At 41.7% G+C, this 21351-nt stretch overlaps 2 protein-coding genes across 6 annotated transcripts in view; one reads left to right on the top strand and one right to left on the bottom strand.

Moving 5' to 3' along the window:
• Positions 1-21351, bottom strand: part of LOC126556291 (clathrin light chain) — a 358662-nt gene that overhangs the window by 171241 nt on the left and 166070 nt on the right. The window lies entirely within an intron of this gene.
• The window catches only part of LOC126568795 (protein O-mannosyl-transferase Tmtc3), a 168453-nt gene that overhangs the window by 38723 nt on the left and 108379 nt on the right, over positions 1-21351 (top strand). The gene's annotated exons all lie outside the window — the stretch shown is intronic.

Raw genomic sequence — 21351 nt, 5'->3', positions numbered from 1 at the left:
AGCAAAAGCAGTACGAGCGATGCAAAAGAAAGTAGTTGCATTTTGGACGAACACATCGTACGTATGTACATAAGCAGGATCCAATCTTGTGGTGAAGGTGGCGTATGCTCCACACGCTTTCCCATCCGTGCTTAGAAGCGCAGCAGTGTTTGTTAAATTCATCCCGGTAACGGGCGCCACGGATTAGGAAGTTTCAGGTGATCCTTTCAGGCGATGGTGCTGCGAGCTCCCACTTGAGCCGTGGTACACTTTTGTGTTGAATGGTGATTATGGGAAGCAGACGTGTAGCAAGTACGTACGGCAAGACCGGCTCAAAGCTGTGGAAATGATGTTGATGATGATGCTGATATGGTGTGAAATTTTTCTTTCCCTCTCTGCAATCTCGTGCCAGGGCTCTGCTCGCGTGCGAGAAAGAGTTTCCTTATCCATTATCCATGCGGGTACGATTGTTCTTCCCTTTTTTCCCCCCTTCAGAGGCAGAGGCTGTTCCTAGTGATGTTGCTGCTACCTTTGCACGTGAAAATGGCGGCCGTCTGTTTTCGGCCGTGTGGCAAGTGAGGTTGATCATGAAATATGGAACCGTTGGAACGTTATGGAGCGCATTGAATTTATTTATGTTCCTATTTTGGCACATGTCACTGAAAGTGGATCGTGTGTTTTGAGTTGTCTTTTTTTGTCGTTCCTGTCGAGTGAAGAAAGAAACGAACTCTCGCAGCAAACGGAGCGCGCTTCCGGTTACGATGAAACCGATGCGACATCCCGACGCTGACTGTTTCCTCTGGCTGGCTCTGGGATTCTTCTTGGCCGCGTGTGGACGAGTTGTCAAGCGCAACAATGAAACGATGGATCGGTTAGCAATGGATGCGTATTGCCCACGGTATGGGGTTGTCATTCTTCAGACGCATGAATATTTGCAGGCGCCACCTAAACAAGTTTGTACGACAGAAAAAAAAGGAAAAATCTGTACCTTTACCGCCTAACTGTTGGCAGTACATGTATGACAAACCAGTTACCCTAGGTGTCCGCAAAGGGTAGAGAAGTTTTATCCATCTTTCTTACTTCGTGTCATATTCACACTAATCATGCGATTGCGTATGAATTATATTTCAACGCATAGGAGAAGATTTTCCAGCAAAGCTCTTTAGTAGGATTCATTTTGCGGTGGTAGTTTTCGCTCCTTTCAGCTCACTCACACAACAACAATCCACCACAATGCCATAATCCACCATAACACCATTCTTTAGCCGATGAAATGTACAACGATCACCACTTTCGGGGGTGATTAAGGATGGAAAAATATGACAATGGGTACTTGATTTTGCTTCCCTTCCACCCCCGTTTTTGGGATGGCAGATTTTCCCCCGCGCTCCGGTTCCCCATCATCAACAAGTCAACTGCAAATTGACGTCAGTCGAGTGTTGATGGGTTTGTTCGATGAAGATGGTATTTTTCGGTTGTTTGCCGTGCGGCAACGTATTACGGTGTGTTACACCTTACGCCACACCTTGCCGTGCATTGTTATTGGGAAATTATGGTATCGTAAGGTGTGCAAATGGCAATATCTCGAGGGCATTACGCTGTGTGCCATTTATTATTTGACAATTGGGCCTTCAGCACGATAAATGGATCGTTATATGGGCCCGGTAGGGCATGGATGCGTGTGTTCACACTTCCCGTGAATGAGTGAAATGGATATGTGTTAATGGATAGGTCAATGTCACATACGTGCCCAGCATGGTCATGTAACGAGGACTGTTGTTCCTTTTTGACATTTACTAGGGAGTTGCTAGTGATTCCTAAAATCGATTTTATTTATTTTTTGCGTCACTTACGGAAAGGTTTTTTTAAGACATAAAATATCGTCCTTTAAAACCTATCAAACTGAGTAGAGCAACTCGGTATTATAGTTAGTATCGGCGACATTTGCGAACACCTGATATTAAATGCGTCCAGCAGATACACGGTATTGAGGATCCGGATATCGTTTTTGCTTTTGAAAAACTCTTTAATTTCATCGATTACGTTCCAAACTAATTAACAATACATCAATAACATGAAAGTTTGAATCAAACTTTGCTTTATAGTTTTAAAACACCTTGAGATATATTAGTTGTCTCTGCGGACTATACTGACTCACCTAACTTATTACCCTTCATTTAATCAGTACAAACATCTTTCTAGCTGAAACTGACCTACCTATCTGCCTGTCGTTAGTCTTCGCCGAATTCTGGTCTGTCTCGCTAGACTTGCTGATACCAATTTGATAGTCAGTCATAGAACCCCGATGGCATCACCATCATACTGGCAAGGTTCGTTGTTTGCACAGGGTGGCATCGTAGAAGTGATACACTTATTCGAGTGCCCCTTTATTGTGTCTTCTGTAACTGTCTGTCAAACACATGAGTATATTTTGACAGATAAGATTGTCTTCTATTTATGTGCAAAACATACACTTAGTGATCAGTTCAGGTTTTTTGTAATCTACAATTGATTCAAACCGCAAACAACTAAAAATTGCATTGGCATTTGCAAAGTTTTTCAAACATTCAGATTAGGCAGAAATTGTCTCCATTTCAATTTAAATCCATTATTCGTCCACCGTACAATCAGGAGCTGCGAGCAGACAGGCACGGTTGTTCCAAAGAAGAAAACGACTTAAAAAACGTAGTGTCCGGACTCCAGTTGTGATAATAGCGGTAAAGGAATCTCGCTTGCTGCTGAAGACGCTCGCAGGTCACAACATCATCGTTTTGGACAAAAAAATGTTCACTCTGGAGGTATCCTTGCAGAATGATCGATGTTGCAGAATGAATGATGGTAAGCAGAATGATCGTCGTTATGGAGCATTTATTCGAGATGTACCAACTGATAAAAGAGCAGTGGAGTGGTATCAAAATGCGTCAGCGGTGATGGTATGGGGAGCTATCACGATCAAAGGAAAGTTGCCGTGATTATTTATCGACAAATGCGTGAATTTCAACAAGGAGTACTATTTAGAACACGTTCTGCAAGAACTAGAAACCATACGCTGTAAATCGTTTTGGAAACGATAGCATTTGCTTTCAACAGGATTCAACTCTAGCCCATAAGGCTTCATTCGTACAGGAGTGGTGCAAGGAGCATTTGCCATGTTTCATCAGCGCATCGGAATGGCCTGTTTCGTCTCCAGATTTAAATCCGTTGGTCTTCAGCATATGGGGACACATGCTTGGAAGCTTGGGTGACGTCAAATGTTTGAATTTGGACGGATTCAAGAGTCTTGATTAAGATAAGGGAAGAAATGGCAGATGAAGTTGAGCGTGCGGTCTGAAACAATTTCCTAAAGGGTCTAAGATTCGGAAAATTTGAAATAAATTAAGTGAAATGTAAGTTCATTCCTAACAAATGTAATTTTAATCGATTCCGAAAAGAAGTGAAACCTGGTTTCGATTTTATTACATAAACATAACGTATCACTTCTATGTTGCCACCTTGTAAAGTATGTGTAAATTAAAGTATGTTTCTCAATCTCTTCACCTTTAACAGACATCCGCAGTTCTTTAAAACTAGGAGCAGAATATGAGAAGGTATTCTGCTGGGCATTTTGGAAGTCTCGCCGTAAATGTTTTAATTAACCATGCCGAGATTGCGCAATGGGAAATTCAATCTAAGTGAAATGAAGAATGTGGTTAGTTGAGTGGTCCAGGAAGGCTGAAATGATTTTGGCTTGAGATTGTACCATCAAAGAAAAAGAAGAAAGAGAAAAAACTGACAAAGAACAGATTCGCCAAATTTGTAGCATAAAATGCGACAGACGTATTACAAGGCGTTTCCTGAAGCTTTATTTTGTGTTTAGTACCATTTCTTTTCTATAACGTTTATTGGTTATAACAATTAGAAACATACACACGCAAAACGGTTAAATGACTTCACTGTTGCATGCCTCAATTGTAATGTGCAAAGAAAAACCATTCACAGAAAACCAACAAGCGTGTTGATTAACTCCAATGTCTGGGATTTGTGTGAATACTTTCATCAGCAACTGCTTTGTCATTGTTGGGAAGTCTCCTCACCTCGGAGTGGCAAAAATCACACCCTGATTGATTCTCGCACGCGCTCTGCCGACGCGCAGACATCAATAAATCATTCCTGCTTAATCGTCTAGTACGGTTGGGTTGTAATCTCCTTTCGAACTAAAATGGTGTCTCATCACTTGATTAGCTGCCCCTCGGCTCTCGCGTTCCATCTCTATATGTTTTTTTTTTTGTACAATTGCAAACAAAAGTTGTGCTAATGAGTTAATCTGTTACTCTTACTTTTTCTTTCTCTCTTGCAGGTAATGCATAAGGATTATTGTCAGTTCACAAAGGAAGGGCGATACAGTCGGTTGGTAAGCCACAGCAAACGGTTGGTTTGAAGTTCTATCCCTTCTATTGCTAATTTGCATTTCAAACCACACCACATTATAAGCCTATCGCTGATCCATGTTCATCGGTTCCGAGAATTAAGTGTGAATTGTTTCGAGAGTATGAATCGCAATACTATTTCGAAGAATATCCTATCCTTTGTTTAGATGCTTACATCCAATGAAACGTCATTTTGGAAAGGTCGTTTTGAATGAAACCTACCGCAAGGGTATAAAATCATCAATACAACACTCCATCATGTTCAACACGATAAAGAGAAGATATTATCTTTTCACTTCCTGGTCGTTCGGGGTTAGGATTCAGGTTGCACTCGCGGTCGGTCGTTTCTCGGGAGCCATTCTGTTTGGCTCGTTATCGTACGTTTCGTTTCATGATCATCATTTCAGACAAACATGTTACCTTCTCGTCAGTGTACTGGGCGTTTTGGAAGTGATGCCCAGAAAAATATCTTCACAAATATGGTGCTGTTCCATCATGCTTTTAGCAGTGTGTTCCGATTTTACAGCGAGCAAAAATCGTTCACTTGATATTTCTGCCAACAGCAGACACATCAGTAGCACAAGAGTATTGGACGTTGAAAGCTTTAAGTTGATACGAATGTTAAAAGTATATTTACTTTACATTGTGATTGCTACAATATGGCTAAAACCATTTACCACCGTTGTCGGTATGTATATGGCACTAGTGTAACCATTCGCGATAAGATAAATATGTAGCGATGTGCGTCTTCCGATTTGCGCTCTTCCACCACTTCCTTGCCGCAGCCAACTCAGCCAACAATGTCCACAATCTTCTCAGGCTTGTTTGATCATATCGATCCAAATATAGTTATCATTCGCCGTTTCTTTCGCCCATTCGTGCCATCTTGACAACGTGACTGGTGCATGAAACGCACGCTCACTAGCGTGGAAAATTTTCTCCCGGAAGCGGAAGTTTTCCACCTATCGAATCCTGATGATGTTAAACTTTTCGGTGCTGGCGATGTAGATCTAAGCATGATACCGTGTTGAGTAACGAAAGCATCCCGTGTGCACACTACAAAAAGGCGAAATAAAAAGCAACGTCAAAGTATGATGGTTTCGAAAAATGGGAAGCCATTCACCGTAAGGTTAATGGAGCCAATCGTTACGGATGGTGGAAATGTTCGATTTTCAGCGTAATGGGAGAAGCAATGATAGACATTTGATACATGTCCGGTTTGATAAACATCCGCTGAAGTTTCATGTTTATTATATGCCGGTTTGCTCACGATAAATAAGTCATCACACACATTATAATGTGATGATTCGCTACCCATTTATGGGTTGATTGGGTCAATAAAACCGTCATGGCACCGAACGATGGTCTTGCTGCCTGCCGATGCATCGATGTTTTAATTTTCCCGCTCTCTCACGTGAATGTTTCCGTCTTCATTCATACCTGGTGGTAAGTGGCCGATGGTACGATGTACAGTTGCGAGAAAAAGCGACTGCATTAGATATATTCCATTCCCAATCTCGAGACAAACCCATTCGATCATAAACTTTCCACACCGATTGGCTTCCGAGTACCACACCGGCAAGCAAAAAGGTAAGCAGTTTGAGACGTGAGATGTTTGTTCAATTTCCATAAATTAAATTTGTTATTTATTATGCACCGAAAGACCTCACCTGTTCCCAGGCTGGTGTCCGTTGCCCTCTCAGGTATCTTGCTTTTTTGTTGGTTTATACGTTTTTCACATTTCGTCGTTGTTTGTGCCCGATGATATGCTAGCAAAATGTGTATCAGGGATGCAGGTTCGAACTGTGAACCACTGCCAACAATGCAGTTCACTCTACATGTGTGTTTCGGTATGACTAAATTGGAAATACTAAAAATGGCAACCCGGCGTCGTCGTCGTCGTCGTCGTACCCGCATAAATAATCGTTCGTTACGGTTCGTTATGTTGGCGTTTGTTTTACTGGCCAACAACGTCACCCCTGTATGCATCGTTTGCATCGATTTTTGGCCCAGTTCTCGGAGTTTTGTATCGACCGTGTGTCTTAAAATTGAAAGGATTGGTCAATTATCTCACCCCGCGCGCCCCGATGTGTTCATCTGCCCGCTGCCGGTTTCGTTTGCGCTACACTCGGTTCGCTTGTTTTGAATGCGATCAAGAAGCTGCGATAAAATGTAGTTGCTTTGTGCTGCTATGTTTCGAACGTCTGTGCCGATCGATCGATGGAAATAAACAGTTGGAAAGGATGTGGATGCCGTTTGTCAGATGCAGTGTCGAAAAAGAAAATTGGATGCACCAACATGTTTTTCCGTAGCGCTTTTACTTCTTCTACATCAGTTCTAAAAAATACACATAGGGAGAAACTCTTTAGCCACCAACCCCGAAACGGCAGGCAGAAAGTTGAAGTGAAATCAAAGTCTCCCTCTGTAGCAAATGGCGAATACGGCTTCTTTTTCCCCCAAACACAGCGCGGTGTTCGCGCTGCCGGCGCCGTTGTTCGGTGTCGTCTCAACAACAACAAGCGTCCTGGTGTGGAGAATTGAATTGCAGCCAAAATTCAAGACCAATCGGAACCGAGCACTCCCGACGGGTAGCCTTATCCAGCTCTCCCGGGCACCTACCATTCGATATCGAAAAACCCAATACTGTTCTGCTCACTTGCCAGCCGAGAGTAATGGGCTTCTTGGTGCCATTTGCCCGTAGCTTCCGGTCAATCCCAGACTATCCTCGGAGGTCACTAGAGCAGTTGTGGTGTTTGTGTACTGTGTGTATATGTGTTTTTGTGTCCACCATGCTCTAAACCACTTCATGCCAACGATGCTCTTCGCCAGTTGCACGAAAACTCCTAACCCACGTGAAAGACACCGTCGTAGTGAAAGAGTTGTACCAAGGACATTTTTATCATTCCTGTCGGGAGGGAAAGGAGAGAGGGCCAGAATGAAGGGTTGAATTTTTTGACTCTAGTAGTTTAAAATACCACGAGGCGAAGCGAATGAAGGGCGCATGTGCCCGGTGAAGCGTAGGGCAAGCTGTGCACGATATAGTGAGTGGACTTGCCTTAAGTGACAGGGCCTTTAGAGTGGTGCTTCCACTTGCTCAGGGTGTTGCTGAGCAGTGTGTTTTAATTAAATTGTTTAGCCAACTCTATTCGGTTGCAGAAATATTTGAGGTCTGTTTCGATAAGCGTAGCATCTTTTGGGTTGCCCTAAATTGGAGCAGGATGTTGACGTAGCAGAATTTAGCAGCTCTCGGTTCTCGGTTTCTGTTTTAAGTGGGAATGTATATTATCATCTGGAAGTTTCTAAATAGCAATCGGATGTAGAATGGTCTTCGTATAATTGTCCGGTACACGGCTATACATTTCATTTAGTTTTAATTGCTAAGACTGACATTTACTTTAAACTGGTTGCTGTTAGGTATTGCCAATGACAAGAGAAATAATGTAAGATTGCTTACTTGGCGTACACACTTCTTTAGGCTCACATAACAAAAAAAACTTTATCCCTTGTAAATTAGAATGTTTTGGAATGCCACCATTTCTACCTGTTGTCTTAAATTTCAAACATCCGTTCACCTTAGCTTAACGAAAGATTTAACGAGTAAGTCACCTAATGGCTTAAGACATTTATTGGTTCTACGTAATTGAATAGCGAGTCCTCACTAAAGGGGAACGGTTCGGATGTGAGTGAAGGCTGGCACTGCTATTGCATCTACCACCGCCACTGTACTAATCATATGACAATTTTTTTAAATTAATTTTTTATTCAGTGTTTCTCACGCCAGTTGGGATAGATTTCTCTACTGATGGGATGATGGAGAACTGATTTGGAATGCTTTTCACTCATAGTTAGACAAATTTAAGGTTATTCGAATGATCCTTAATAATTTCCGGATCATGGAAATTATTCAGATTTGACTGAAGTATGATTTTACACCACCGAATTGTCGTATATTAAGATTTATGTAGTTCATTCTATACTGCAAACATTGGTATTCTAATAATTATTAAGAATACTCAATTTTCAATGAAATTGCTTGCTCCACGCAATATTTTACGTCATTTCACTACGTCACTATAACCTGAAATTGAATCCACAAAAATTTAATTTTTTTTTCAAACTGAAGTCACTTACTTGGGTCACAAAATCACAGACAAGGGAATATACCCGGACGAATCTAAGTTCGAAGCAATAAAAAAACTACCCTAAACCGTGTAACGCAGACGAAGTTAGAAGATTTGTTGCAATTTGTAATTAATATCGCAAATTTATTCGTAACTTTGCGCAAATTACGAAACCGTTAAACGAATTATTAAAGAAAGGAAATACATTTAGCTGGTCATATGAATGCCAAAACGCTTTCGATACTTGCGTAATAATCTGTTATCACCTATTATTCTAAAATACCCTGACTTTTCAAAAGAATTTATCATCACTACTGATGCATCCGACGCAGCATGTGGAGCAATACTTTCTCAAATGTACGACAGAAATGGCCATCCTGACGCTTTTGCCTGTAAGCCTGTATCATTGAAAAAGAGTTGACAGCTTTACATTGGGCTATCAATTATTTCAAACCATATTGTCACGGTCTAAAATTTAAGATTCGTACTGACAAAAACTACTCGTATTCTTGTTCAATATGAAAAACCCAACCTCCAAACTAACAAGAATGAGATTGGACCTAGAGGAATTCGAATTTGAAGTGGAATTCGTAGCCGGTAAAACTAATGTTGGTGCTAACGCTCTTTCTCGAATTATAACTACCTCTGATCATCTGAAATCATTACAAAAACGAACTAATGAACCTAACAACAATCAAGCATTAGTGGTGAAGACTAGGGCAATGGCTAGATCTAACAAAGAAGAGACAACACCAGTGACACTGAACGACAGAAGCAAGAACATAACCACACCGTCATTTTGGAAAACCGAGGATCCTTCAGAAGTCAATAAGCTATTAAAAATACAAACGAAAGTAATTAAAGACTCAATTAAAATGTCACTTTTCAATAATAACTATAACAAGAAACTAGATAGTGCAATAATCAGCCTTAAACAGAATGGAAGTCAGGTATTCGAATCTGCTCTTCTTAGATTATGTGCCTTCGCGAAAAAACTTAGCAGATACAAACTAGCTATCTCTATGGAAGATGAAATCTTTATCCAATACTCGCCTCAAACCATTAAGGAAATCGCAAACAGAGTCATTTCCGGTTGCGAGATTATCCCGTTCACACCACCCAAGTGGATTACGAGAAGAGACGAAATATAAGAAATACTGAACAATCATCACATGTTACCTTCGGGATCGCCTTTACTTAAAAATAAGAGATAAGTACAAGTGGAAAAACATGAAGGAAGAAATTAAAAAATTCGTGAAAAATTGTGAAATATGCAAAATAAATAAGGCAACAAGGCACACAAAAGAGGAGTCTGTGATAACAACGACCCCAGTAAGACCATTCGAAAGTATCTCTATAGACACAGTAAGCGCTCTACCAAAAACACCCAAAAATAACAGGTACGCTGTTATCATACAATGCGACCTTACAAAATACGTAGTTTTAATACCAACACAAAATAAAGAGGCTAACACAGTAGCGAAGGCTCTTGTAGTGAACTTCATATTAACGTATGGAAGATTTGCAGAAATACGATCGAACCAAGGACTATAATATAACAACGAGGTGTTAAAACAAGTGGCAGAGTTACTAAAAGATAAACAAACGTTTGCGACCGCTTACCACCCACAAACCATAGGCGCTTTAGAACGGAATCACAGAACCCTAAACGAATACTTAAGGACATTTACCAACGAGCATGGAGATGATTGGAATGACTGGGTGAAATTTTATGAATTTACATATAATACTACACCACATACAGACACTGGCTACACGCCATTTGAGTTGTTGTTTGGAAGAAAATCTTCCACAGGATGTAATAACACGCAAAATAGAACCGGTATACAATTACGAACTTTATTAAAATGAATTAAAGTACAAACTACAAAAATAGAACGAAATAGCGCGAAAAAAAATTATTGAGCAAAAAGAGAAGAGACAGGCGGCTGCAGCATCAACCCGCTTATAATTAAACCAGGAGATGAAGTGTATCTGAGGAACGAAAATAGAAGAAAACTAGATCCTTTATATTTAGGTCCGTATATGTACAGTATCCAAACTTTAAACCCCAAATTGTACAATCATTAACAAATACAGCAAGAAGGAAAGTACTGTACATAAAAATAGATTAGTCAAACGATGAAAATATATGTCATACGATTTTCATTTTTAAAAAGGGGGATGGTGTGGCGCCTGCACATAGGCAACCCCATCTTAGATATATTATAGCAATAGTTATAGCAATAGATGTAGCATAATAGTGATTATAGAATTATAGTAAGATATTATGTGATAGTCAAATTGTGATTGGTAGAAGATTGTTAGTATAGGTTAGAACAGGATAGATACTACTTAAAGATAAGAATAGCATAGGTAACATTGGAAATGAGGCATAAAGAAGAATTCAGGATACATAGTAAGTAAATATTTTAAGTTAGGATTAGATTTATATTTATTAGTATAAATAGCGGAATAGAATTTAGGATGTCACAGATTAATTTGAACAAGATAAGGGGAAACTCTGGCCAACTGTAATAAAAGTCCGCGAGTGTAAAAATTCTGCCAAGAAGGTACCACGCTGTGTGCTTCCGATTTGTGTAATAAATAGTGGAATACCACAATTGGATCGAATGTTTCAGAGTAAAATCACTCCAAATTTGAAGGAGCGATACAAATTCTATAGTCATAGACACTCAACCAAAATACTTTGCACTTGCTCCATGTGAGGTACGAAATGTTCCAATTTCACTCTACAATATCACTTCCCAACTGACACAGCTGTATTGTTTGTACCACTCAACTTTCACGTTTACTTTCAAACCCGCAAACGTGACCATAAGTGTATCGATAAGTTGCTAACTTTCTTGCTATAAAAAATCTCTACATCTTAATCCAATCTGAGTGACCAATTCCACAGAAAACAGCCTTCATAACATCCTGTGCGAAAATAATGAGGAAAACAAGTTTTTTTTTCCTACCAAAACAAAATAGATTTTCGGGGTCTGTTTAGAGTCTATCGAAAGGAAGAGTCTGTCTGTTGGTGGCTGCAACTTGCAAAAGTGTTTAAACTATTTCGACTCCAACACCTACGAAAAGGAAGATCCAGCTGTAAGCTAGAAACAGTGAAACTTATTCTGCCGCGAAAATTCTGCAGATGTTGTTCCTCTATTACATCTCTTCCGCTGACTGTTCCACTTCATCTGAACTTCTTGCACAGTCCACTGAACCAAGTCAGGAAACTTCGACAGTTCCCAGATGTGTGAAGGAAAGGTCCAAAACAACGGCATGCCGCAGGTGAAATTGAGGATATATACCCAAAAAGAAAAGAAGTCTAACAATGGCACGAAATAGCTTACATCAAGTGGATCCATACCTGGGGTGGTTTGTTGGGCAGATAGTCGCTTACGGTAGGCTAAATTATTTTCTATGCTCGACTTTCTTCACGGGAGCCTGGTCCGTTGGTGTGGATGTTTTGTTTTTTCTTCTTCTATTTTGTTTCCGTCTGACAACGCCGATCGTAATTCGAAAACCGAAACAAGTAATCGGAAACTCTCAGACTTCCCCCATCGACACGGAACGTACACGTGCAGAGCCAACGATAAGGTAGAAAAAAATTCCAGCCAGCCAACACGTAGCATCGCGACGACCCTAACGAGGCCCTCGTGTGCTTTTTCTCAGCATTTAGCCAAAGACGCGGGGCAAAAATTGAAAGCTTTCATACGGAACAAAAGGACACACACACACTCATTGCCTGTTGTTGTCTAGTGTTTTCTTCTCTGCCTTGCTTTCCACTGTTTTCCCCGCTCACCATTGTTCCGCTTTTGTTCGGTCCTCGACAAAATGGTCGGCAGCGATTACGGAGCACTTCCTGTGCGTCGCGCCACCCTTCAACACGCTGAATGCCGTTGAGGCGGCGTGCTCAAGGATGCGTCTATGAATATCGAAGGAATTTCACGCTACAATGATGCGCCAGGTAAGCGAACTGAATGGTGCAGAACAATTACGCAGATCGGGAAGGGCGGCCGGGTGCCTCCAAAAACATTCTTCTGCGGTTCGGTTATTTTCAATTTCAGCTTCCAGGCGCCGCTGCTTCGGTCTAGGGTTGAACGCCGGTGGGTGGAGGCGGTACGGAAAAGTCGAATAAAAGTTTCAATAATCGATTTGTGTGCCTTCTGGAGCAAATAAAGAGTACAGTACGCAGTGGCCGCTTGCTGCAAATGGAGAAAATGCTTTGATCGAGCCGAGAACGTAACGTGCACACGCACGAACGTGGTTGTTTAACTTTGCGAGTCATTTTGGGGAGAGGATTTTTTGAGCCCGTTTTTTATTTTCGGATGCTTCTGGTTCTTTGAAGCGAGGATAACATGTTCATCGCCATAAAGTCGCACTATATGTTTACTTTGTATGTGATTGGAAATGTTATGTATCCCGTTCGCAGAAATATTGTTCGATGTTTGAAAGTCTGACGTACTTCGGGCGCGCTGATATTTGCTCTAAATCTTCTCTCAAGATAAGCATGATGAATGGTTTCAATAATTTTAATAAAAAATTTCGACGCAAAGTTATCATATTTTATCTTTTAGTGACTCCGAATTGAAGAACTCATCGTTTGAGAATTTTATTATAAGGCTCTCTTATTAAACTGTTCCAGCATACTTCAAACCACTCTTTGAATATTGCAATAATGCGCCAACTCTGCATAGAGTTGGTGAAGTTTCAAATAATTCCATCTTGACAACACACTTTTTCGTGCCGTGGTTCGCGGTACAGCTGTATTCCATCATGCTCGGCGCGAAATGGAGACGCATGATTGCTCATCAATTTATTGTTCCTACTTTCTTCGACTTTCTTTATCATCCTTATTTCTCTCTCGCACACACGGATTCGAAAAGCTAAATGTCAGACTATACCAAACGCTACAAGATGAGCGTCACCGGCGAGCTGTACATGGCGCCGAAAAAGCAAACCGAAGAAAACTGTCGTGACGTTTCGGGTGGAAATGATTTGTGTTATTCTTTTCCGCACGCTTCACGTCGCATCTTCTCGCTGGAAACTGGCTAGTTTCTGCTACGCTTAAAATTTGCGATTCTGAAGGGAAACTCCCCCATCCGGCCAAGCAGCAATACTCGTGCATTACGCCGAAAGGGGATTTTATTGTGGTGGCTTTAACCACGAACCGTAAGGAAACGGTGGGAGCCATTTTACCAGACCATTTCCATCATCGTCGCCCGCTGACGATTCGACGTTCGACGCAAAAACGTAAAGCAGCTGGTTTAACATTTCGGTTGAGCTTTCATTTCAATTCGGGTTCTGCTGAATTTTTTTGTTGCTCCTTTTCGTCGCGGCTAGTTGTTCCATTTTAATTGAGTTATAAATTACCGTCATATATTTTTGCCCTGCACAACGACCTGAAGCCACCATGATCCTGTCTGTCCACGTGGTTAGTGTTTCTGTTGGATGTGGAGCAGCCGACGCAGCCGGCAAAGGGGCTGACTTATTCAGTTAACTGTACGTTTGGCTGGGTGCTCTAGCGTGGTTTGTCTTTCTAACCGCGGCTGGTGTCTAGGGTTCTTAGAGACTTTGAGTGTGTCTTTGCAATATTATTCGCACCGTCTCGAGGCGGCATTAAACACGCTTGAAGTGATTCTAACAAGCTCTAGCTAGAATCTTTATTGTAGCGTGAATGATTGCGCGCTCGTCAAAGAAAAGGTCATGATATAAATGGCACGAACATTTTTTGTTTAAATGGACTTTTGGAACAATTTAGGCGTTTCAATTTATTTTGTGTTACGTTTTATATCGCGCTTTTTTTTAAAGATAAATTTATTTAGTTATTTTATTTGCGCAATACGGCCTGGCCTGGCCGTTCTACAGAAATAAAAAATATATAATTTAATGTTTTTTTTTTTCAATTTGGTGGCTCGTTCCTGTTTGCTCATATATTTCATTTATTTGTGCATTCACCAACTTATTATACAATTAAAGTGTTACAATTAAGCTTTCCATTGTGATAAATAATATTCCTTAAGGTTATGAGTCCAACAGCAAGACATACAGCGTTACATAAAAGTATAGATTGAATGTTTCAGTAAATAGATAAACAGTAAAATAGAACACATAAGAATTGTCGGAAAACTAACTTTCACAGATTCTGAGATAGTTAATTGTTTCTGTTTTTTTTTTTTTTACTCCTGTAGAAAAGTCAGGGCGTATTGCTTTCAATTAACTTATAAGTAAGATACTCCTTTCACCTTAGCTGGGAGACATTTCCTTCTCCGAGCCGTGAAAAGGCACCGTAGCCCGAGTGTGCTCGGTTGTTCCGTTGCTATGTTCGGTTATCCATCCATTTGGAAGAGTTCCAGATTGTGTCCGAATCTCCAGTTTAAAGTTTTGTTAGTGGCCTCCTTCTCGCTTTCGATGGTTTGTCCGTCCATGGTATCGGTAGGAGCAACTTCTTCTGTGTGGTACCCGACCCTTCTCACTCATCGTACTCTTTCATACATTATTTTATACATCCATTCATGCAAGCAAGATACAACATACATATATAAGACAGACAAACAGTGAGAGTAGAGCGGGGAAGAGGATCACACTAATAATCTGTTCGCTCGGCAAAAAATCGAAGATAGGTCTCATCGCAGTCTCCCAGTAGGCCCCGAATCGGAATGTTTGGCAACTAGCAAGGTGGGTCGAGCAGCCTCGTATTCCACACAATACCATAGAAGTTGATCTATGTCGTGGTATTCGAGGCCACAGCCACATATTTTGGAGTCGACTTGTCCTATACGCTGGAGATGCGCGCCCAAAGCGAAATGATTAGATCTAAACTCAGACATCATTCGAATGAACGATCACCTGTGATACCGTGGAACCAAGGCTTCAAGGACACTATCGGAGAGATGGAATAAAGAAACCTCCCGAGCTCATCGGTGTTCCACAAACTCTGCCAACAAGCAGTGCAGATGTCCTTTGGGGCACGCATGTACTCGTGAAGCAGGATAAGCTTGTCGAAAAAGGACCCTTCCGAAGCACCCTTTTGGAGCAATTTGTCTGCCTTTTAATTGCCGGCAATACTGCAATGTGCAGGCAATCAAACAAGAGATATACGGAATGATTTCTCAAACAATGACTTCTTCTTGACATGACAATCTTCTTCTTGGCTTAACGATCTCTAAGGTCATGCCGGCGATCGAAATACCTTACTAGACTGCCGATACCACGTAGTTGGTTAGTCAATCCTCACTACGGGGGGACGGTCCGGATGAGATTTGAACCCCGGTCCCGCCGTTTGAAGACCGGTGCCGCTGTCGCATAGACTGTCGCCGACCATCAGCTAAAGACCTTTAATATTTCTTTTACGAAGTAGCCCAGGCGCTTGTAGGAACAAGGAGTGACAGGAATAAGAAATAAGAAAAGCGATGGATAGAGATATGCAGCAAGATGTGAACTCAAAAATAAATCGGAGTTGAGTTAGAACTGTGAACCTAAACACATGAAACATCGTCGTACGTCTTATTGCAATGATCCGAAAAGCGAGTTCCTTCCCCCCGATCACTATTTCGCTTAATAGCCTTCATAGGTTTTAATGTTTCGACAGCGCTTTAACTGTCGGAGAATATAACATATTTTTCTGAAGGACAAAAACTTATAATCAATAAGGCGAAAAAATTTGCGGCGAGCTCCGTTACATATATCGATCATGGCTGGTGGAGCGTGGCGTAGTTGAGAATATGGTTCGGATACAATGTTATATACGCCAAAACCGATGCCCTGCTTGGATGAGTATCTGTCAGTATAAAAATGGTTGCTGGTCGAATGGCCATACTTTTCCACAAAAATTCTAGAAATTGCCGTCCTGCGAAGACTATCGGGGATAGACTTAGTTTGCTCTCTCAACGAGGTGTCTACTCTAAACCGGGAACTGCAGGACCCTGGTAGGCTGGCACGATTTAAATTTGCTTGAGTGCTAGGGTGTACCTGTTAGGAGAAAAAATCATGAAAAGGTTTCATGATTTTACATTTAGAACCTATCTGATGCAGTGTTCGAAAGTTCTCGATTATCAATGGATTTGATACTGTGAAGTGTCCCAAAATGCGAAGCGAGCTCAAAACGGAGTGGAAGCGGCATCACTCCACACATCACTTCGAGCGACATCGTGTGGGTTGATTTCATACAACTCAATGCGATTCTAAGACAACGGTACTGGATAAGTTCAAGACGGATCAGATGCGACTTTGATGTTGATTGTTATGTGGAAAAAAGCAAGGCTATTGGATTGTAAATGTTATTTTTCGTACCACTTTTAACGCTGATTTACGACTACCTTCACTACGGGTGAACGATCCTGATTGGATTTGAACACTGGTTCTTCCGTGTGAAGACCCCAGCGTTTTTATTTTTGTGTGCGTTCGTATATTGCGAAACAAAATAAAATCACACCTTCCCGCAACTGTTGTAGATCGGAAGGATTAATTATTTTACCTTCATTATTCCACACCGACACTTCTTTTCTACGCGGCTACACGCAACCAAACACTCTCCAAAGACGTCAGGAAATTCATTATTCGTTCGGTTCCCCGTAAATTGATTGGTCCATTTCACAAACCTCCCACTTTTCCCAACGGGATCGACTTTCGGTTAATCTTGCATGGTAAAAATACTCGAAAAGCATTACCCATTCCGGCGAAACCTTCTGTGCAAGGTACTCAAGCTTCCCATGCTCCCCAGGGATAAAGCGAGAGCCAGAAAACCGGGGGGAGGTGGGATCGCTTATTTGCTGTAAATACATTCACAGCTCTCCTGTTGGTACGGATGTGCGTCTTATTTTACTTCCCTCTGTTTACTTTCTCCTCTTTTTGGTGTTTTTGTTGCCTGTTCGACGTACAATGCGGCGCCGATTATCGACCGATGATGGATTGCGTATGAATAAATGGGCAGCTTTCCCGCGGCATAATGTGCGCACCCGAGAGCGATTTGTTAGCGCGTAAGAAGCCATTAATTATCATCAACGCCGAGAGTGAAGCGAGAAAAGTTTTGGCCTTGCCCGCGGTGCGTGATTGGAGATTTTCTTCCCCTGAAATCGATGGAGTGTGGGACGGGGGAAACTTTTGCAACAACCACGGAAAAAAGCGCCCCTGTACCGAAGGGCTTGTTGATATGCGTACGGCATAATGAGATGAATGATTATGAATGATAGACTTTTGAGGGTCCTAGCACGCGGCAGCACACTGAAAAGAAACGCACAAATCATGCACCCGAATAATATTGCAGATGGGAGCTGCATTTTGCCGGAAAAGAAGGTAACCTTTTTTTTTTTTCTTCTTCGAATGCCGATCGCATTACAATAATGTTGTTTTTTTTAAGAATGATCCGCTGTTTGGAGTACCAAAGGGACGGTTATGTGAGAGTAAATGTTTACAAGCAGGAAAAACATATTTACTCTACCAACCAGCTGACGCTCCTGACGAGGCAAATTTCTTTGTTACGAGGTCATGATGCTTTGAATAACGATTCGTTGGGATTTGGTGTAGTGTGATAAAGGATTTTTTGGAATACCGTGAAAGGAGTGTGTTGATAGAACGTGTCAAAGTTATAATAGTTTTTGGATTGACTCAAGGCTTGTCATGCGATTTGTGCTTTTGTTTTCGTTCATTCCCTAGCTGTCAAAGTAATGATTTCAGTAAAAAGCTTTATAAAAATTCTTGACAAAAGCAATTGCAACCCTAACTGCTCTAATTTCTTTCAAGGCTCCATCTGAGGCTTATTGCATCGCTTCAGGTCCTCGAATTTTTTAAGGGAATTTTTGGATAATAAGCAATATAAAAAAGACTTCGCGGTAGATTGAACTTACTAACAGCATATGTAGGGATTCCAGTACGGTAGTGCGCTACTCTGAAGACGTAGCCAATAGTAGAGATAATAAGTCTTAATATGGTTCTGGGTTCGTGTGCTTACAATTTCTAACTGTTTATTCTTCGGCGCTACATCCGCTTTAAGGTTTAGGTCTGCCGCAGCAGAATCCGGAACCGCTCACGGTCCCGCGCCGTCGTCCGCCAATCCGTTATCCCGGCCTTGATGGCGGATGATTCCACGCCATTCTTCCACCTCAATCTGGGCCTACCATGCCTCCTCTGTCCGTGTGAACGGCCTAAAAGGACTTTCTGAGCTGGGTCGTCCAGTGCCATGCGTATAACATGGCCAGTCCATCGGAGCCTGGCGAACCTAATTCGCTGGACGATGGTGAGGTCGTCATACAGATCGTACAGCTCGTTGTTTTTGAGGCTCCTTCATTGTCCTGCCACACGTATGAGGCTAACGATCCTTCTGAGCATCTTCCTCTCGAACGCCGATAAGAGGGTTTCGTCTGTTTTGGACAGGGCCGCCATGTCTCAGAGGCGTATGTGAGTACTGGGACTGTAAAGGTACGATACAGTCCCAGCTTCGACCGTCGTGACTGGTTTTTTGAGGTGAGATGTTGCCTCAGACTGTAGAATGACCGGTCTTTATGCCGTTTTCGGTGCTGACTTTTGACTCGAGATAGGTGAAGTTTTGGACGACTTCAAATTTGCGGTCACCTGTCCGTACATCACCCCCACGTAGTTCCGGATTTCTTGGTAGGGCCGCTGATGGTGCCACCATCAATTTGGTCTTTGCCTCGTTAATCTGCAACCCGAGTTTATCTGAAGCCTGTTGGATCCTTTGATAGGCATCTGCTACCTGGGAAAGCCGCAGACCAATGGTGTCTATATCATCAGCGTATGCCAGGATCTAGGTTGACTTATAGAAGATGGTTCCTGAAGTCTCCACCACCGAGTGTCGGATGGCCCTCTCAAGCGCCAAGTTGAATAGGAGACAGGCTAACCCATCTCCCTGACTCAGGCTTTTGGTGGTAGCAAAGGACGCGGAGAGTTTTCCATCCACCTTCACCTGGCATGTGACGTTGGTCATGGTCATTCTAACAAGACAAGGTAGAGTTTTACCTTGGCTATGCTATCATTTGCGGCCTTGAAATCTATGGAGATTTCAAGGCCGCACGTGTTCATCTGCTGTTCAGATATCTTCTCCAAGAGTTGCCGCATGTTGAAGATCTGTTCAGTGGTAGATTTTCCGTTTCGGAATCCTCTTTGATAATTTCCAACTATCCGTTCAACGATTGTGACAAACTTATCCTGAAGGCTTAGCGAGAATATTTTGTAGTCGGTATTCAACACCGTAATACCCCTGTAGTTGTTGCAGCCCAACATAGCTCCCTTGTATATGGGATAGATGATGTCGAGATTCTAGAAAAACAGTTAGGAAGAAGAAATATTACGATGAAGGCGTACAGGAATGTTTGTTTTGTTTATTGAAGTTTTGGCATCTTCTTCTTTTTCGTGGCTCAACGACCCTAAGGTCATATCGGCCATCTACTGACTTACTTGACTTGCTGATACCACGTAGTTGAATAGCTAGTCCTCACTACGTAGGGACCTTTCAACCCCGGTCCTGCCGTTTGAAAACTGGCGCCGATATCCCCTGTACTGCCGGGCCTTCCCTTATCTTGGTAGATGAAGTCTTGTTTTTATGTTTATAATATCATGCTTCAATATAAATGTTTTTGTCGTGAATTGGTAAAAGTAAAAATAAAATGACCATCACCTCAAAACGCCCGGAACGGAACGAGTCAAACAATCAGACCCATCACTTGTACTGGGATAGTATGTGAAGCAATGTACACGTTAGGAAGGGAAGATTGATTGAGATTGAGAAGGGTTATTGAATCATAAACACGCAAGATAGTCAAAATTTATTTCATCAAGGACTATATTCAAACTATCGCATGAGATTTGCTCCAATTTATCAACTGACGTCGCTATTTTGCGAGGCCCTCCGATTTCGATTATTTCTAAATATCTCCAAAGTTTCCTTTAAATTTCGTTTTAAAAACTTTAAAGTTAGATAGTGGCCATTGGACCGAGAAGAAGAATAAGAAAGTAAGACTAAAGAGGGTTAATATAATATAGAAATCATAGGGATATGACAAAATAGCCTTCATAAGCACTACTAAGGGTTTTTCCAATACAAATTTGCCTTACTTGTGCCTTAGTTGGTTGATTTACAAAGATTTTGTCAATAGCGATTCATAAAATCCCTATTTATGCCCAAAACAACATTTTGTACGACTTTGTTAGTATAATTAACGCTCAAAACTGTAACATACTGCAGCAAGGAACTGAGTGTTGTGAAGTTCACACCCTTCCTTTGTTACGCTCAGTTCTGTGTATAATTAGTTCACCATTCCTTCGAAACACTTACAAACTAGCAGATACACGACGAAACCTCCAAGAAAGCAAATAAAGAAAATGTATATTGGTGCTAGCCCTAAGGCTAGCCTCAATTGTAGTTCACTTTCCCCCTATCATTCGAGGACAATCTAATTTCTCCTCACGATAACAGTACTGAGTTCACATCCGACCGTAGTTCGGTAAAACTCACCCACAGGGATTATCCTTCAACGCATGACCCATGGAAATGTGAGCAAAGTTATAATCTGTCCTCCCGTATCGACGTTGGGAAACGTTCCTGGGCTGGATAATACCAATCCAGGTTTAATGTAATAAAAGCCAAACATACCTCTCCCGTGTGGTTGATTATTACTTGCGGCGGACGGGAGTAATTTTTTCCGATTCCATCGCGATCATCATCCTCGGCTGATGTAGATAAAAAGCGGAGCTCCTGCCCATAAACTGTAACTAGAAGGGTTTTTTTGTGTATGTGAATGTGGGTGTGCCACACAAAAAAGGTTGAAGAGCAAAGCCGAGGTTACTATGTGCAGGATAAACTCCGTAGGAAAACTAGTTTT

The sequence above is a fragment of the Anopheles maculipalpis genome, chromosome 2RL (genome assembly GCF_943734695.1).
Source record: "Anopheles maculipalpis chromosome 2RL, idAnoMacuDA_375_x, whole genome shotgun sequence".
Lineage (NCBI taxonomy): Eukaryota > Metazoa > Arthropoda > Insecta > Diptera > Culicidae > Anopheles > Anopheles maculipalpis.
Note: the sequence above shows the minus strand (reverse complement) of the source record. Positions and strands in the feature narration are given on the sequence as shown.